The 3,468-nt window shown below is 45.7% G+C and overlaps 1 pseudogene; it reads right to left on the bottom strand.

Moving 5' to 3' along the window:
- Positions 1 to 249: 249 nt before the first annotated feature.
- LOC125519105 lies at positions 250 to 2,604 on the bottom strand (annotated as a pseudogene).
- Between the last annotated feature and the right edge of the window lie 864 nt (positions 2,605 to 3,468).

Here is a 3,468-nt window from a genome sequence, read left to right as displayed (position 1 = left end):
ATAGTTTTCCTTACTGAAGTTGAACTGGCATAGTAGTCTTGTTGGAATCATACACTTTTTTATTCTTGGTTCTTGGAAACCTTAGTCCGTTAATGTGGTGCTCCTCACAAGCAAGGCATTATTCAGTTGCCCTGTTTGACAACAAGGATGACTTTCAGAACAAAATTTTGCTGTCTGCTATACATTGCGTAGTACAGTCACATATTCTCATGTAGTACATTATGTCCCATCATACAAAGCAGAATCATATCAAAAGATTCTACCCTTCCATTCTCTCAACTCCCTAGCCACATTAGAAACAGGATTCATCTCTGCAATCTTTGAGTCTGTATTGGGATCGAAATAAATAAAATCTTCTGTCATGGTGCAATTAATTTCAGTGTGCAATTAATTTGGAACCGCCGAAGAAATAAGCCACTCAACTTAGCAGTATCACTTATAAGTCAGAAAAAGGATCCACAACATATTGATAACCAAAGCAAGCACCCAATACCGTCTTTTTGAATCTTGTCAATAGCTCGAAAACAATGACATAATGAAATTTCCACGAGATACAGAGCTGAGAGCATACCATTATCTATGCAAGAATCTGATACAGGGGTGCACCAGGATGGTCTGTCCCGCATAACTTTAACACTATTGCTACATTGAGCGAAGAACAGTTCTGGAGCTGTGACAGCGGAATTTGGTCCATTAGTGGTTGCCAAGAAATTGACATGGAAGTACTCAAATTGGAACCTCTTCTTATAGAGAGCAACACTTGGCCCGTCAGGTACTCTAGGATTCACACCGCAAATGGTATGAAGTTTATAGTGAACCTGTACGTAACAATGCAGAAGAGGGCAGCCCATCAGTGGAAAAAAAAGAATTTTAGCATATGGAAGACAAATTGATGCATGTTAGAATTCAGAAGCAATAAAACGAAAAATAGAGGCAAATGCACCATCCCCTTTTTGCCGACAGTAGCCGCTCAATGCCGCCTTGACCTTTTTGACAAAGAAGTTTTGGTCGCGCCTAAATTTTTTCTGGAACTCTGAAATGAACCTCTTCTGTTTTTTGCTCAAGACATGTGAGCTTGAGGTCACCCGGTTCAGTTGCTGAGTTTGCTCCTCGGACTTGGTATGTGGCAGAGCCATGGCGAGGCATTCAACTGCAATCGTTGGTGAGCGTGCCCCGTAAAATAGCTGGCAGCTTGTCAGACTCCATGCTCAAGGAAGACGTGGCAAATTTCACCAGCGCGTCAGGGTCGACATGCCATGAGACAACCGCCGCTTGCCTATAGGCGTCCTGGTAATTGTCACACACAGCATGACCACGCTTCTTTAACTTGCGGATGGCCTTGTGGACATCGGCGTCGCTCCTGAAAAGATACCAGATAGCGTCGTGCTCCGTAATGGTGGGAGCGCAGGCCCGAAGGAAGGTAACGAGGCCGTAAAAACAGCAGCACTCGATGCGTGCAAGCATGCGTGTGCATATCATGTCCACCTTGAATTGCAGCTCGAACTTCTGGGGCGTAGGGAACATAGAGCCGTACCAGATGGTGTTGAGGATGATGTTGGAGACAGGATCCCTGGGGCCATAGCAATACCCACCCTTGAGGAGGCTGCAGTGGTGACGCTTGCGCAGGCCATCCCGAGGCAGCTTGGCAAGTGCCCGTAAGTAGTGAGCATGGATCTTGCCGAGGAGCAGCAGCTTCAGAGACAGTGTGGATCTGAATGTCAACTGAGGCCCAAGCCTCCTCTTATGTGGCCTACTCCCCTCTATGGATTCTGATGTCTGCTGGCTTCTCTTCCTCTTCTTATTCTTCTTCTTCTCCTTGCCACAAAGATGATCCAGTGATAACATGGTGGGATCATCCATGCTCGCAGGCTCTTGCTTGAGCAAATCGGCAAGGCTCTCGAGGGTTGCACGCGAGAGAGGGTCTTGTCCGGCAAGAAGCGTAGTGACATCGGACAGGCGAGAGGCCGTAATCAGCGACACTTTCACCAGGACATTCGGTTTAGGATGCCTCGCACACACGGCGGCACATTCCAAGGCGACCATGGTGGTACGGTAGGTGATGGTCGACGCGCTGCGCCGCTTGTTACGATCTCGCTCGATGAGGCGCACGGCGGCGCGATGGTCGGCCCTGCTCAGGAGCAGGTAGCTGAGGGCTTCCCTAGCATACAGATAGGGGAAGCGGGTGGTGAGGAAGTTGACAAGACCGTCCAGCGACCGCCGCGCGATGGTCATGCCATGGGACCTGTGCCGGCAAAGCGGTAGTTCGAAGACGAATCTGTCGCTTGTGTCGGTGATGATCTTGGAGAGGATCCACTCCGGCGCCGGCGCCTCCTCCTCATCCTCGTCATCAGATCCAGGCGACGGTGAAGGGGCGTAGGCGACGGTGTTGGCGATGATGTTGGAGACCGGGTCGAGGAATCCGAAGGGCATGCCGGCCTTGAGGAGGCGCGGGGCCAGCGAGGGAACCGCTCCCATCGGAAGCCGATCGAGCGCCGCCTTGTAGAACCCATGGATGTGATCAAGCAGAACGCATATATCCTGCTTCTGCTCCGTGGAGCCAGGAGAATTACGATCGGCGATGCGGCGATCACGCTTGCCATGCATTGTCCGCCGAGTCGATTTGCTTTCCACCCGGTTTCAGTTCGGTTTAACCATCTTATACTGAGGGTAAAGAGGCTAGTATAGAAAATATCTATATAACCACGATTATATGACCAACTGTGTATTTTTTTACTTGATCTAAAAAATCTTTTTTAGGATTTCATTTGTAAAAAGAGTTTATTAAATCCAAATGCTTTTTGTGGGGCGGCGGCCGGTAAATTGGGGACGACGGAAGGAAAATCGCAGGCCGAAACGTCGCCTTCCGTTTAATGTTTTTGTTTTTGAGCCCTACTATCGGCTTCCGTTTAATTGGGCCAGGCCAATCATGCAAGCCACAGTCCATGTTGACCAAGCCGGCCTTCATTCTTTTTTCGCCTACTTCGACGAAAGCGAGAAAGGTGTCCATTATTTCAAAACAAAGTTCACATATTCAAAAATTGGGAAAAATGCGCGGAAAATAACCAAAGTGTAGTGATTTAGGAAAAGTTCATGTATTCAAAACATGTTCGAATATGAACAAAATTTTCACGAATTCAGAAAATGTTAATGAATTTTTCTATATGTGCACAAGATTCAGAAAATGTTTTTGAGTTCCCAAATTTAAAAAAATGATCATCGACTCAAAATAATTGCTGTTTAAAAAATGTTCAAATATTTGTGAATTTGTAAAATAATGATCATAATTCCGAAAAAACATCAGGATTTCAAAAAAATGTCTGCAAATTCATAAAAATCATAATTTCCAAAAATGTAATGAATTGGAAAGGTGTACGCAAAATTAAAAGAAAAGTAAAATAAAAGGGCAAACATAAAAACAAAAAATAAAGAAAAATAATAATGAAAAATGAACATGAAAATAAAAACTAA

This window comes from Triticum urartu, chromosome 7 (assembly GCF_003073215.2).
Source record: "Triticum urartu cultivar G1812 chromosome 7, Tu2.1, whole genome shotgun sequence".
NCBI classification, from domain to species: domain Eukaryota; kingdom Viridiplantae; phylum Streptophyta; class Magnoliopsida; order Poales; family Poaceae; genus Triticum; species Triticum urartu.
Note: the sequence above shows the minus strand (reverse complement) of the source record. Positions and strands in the feature narration are given on the sequence as shown.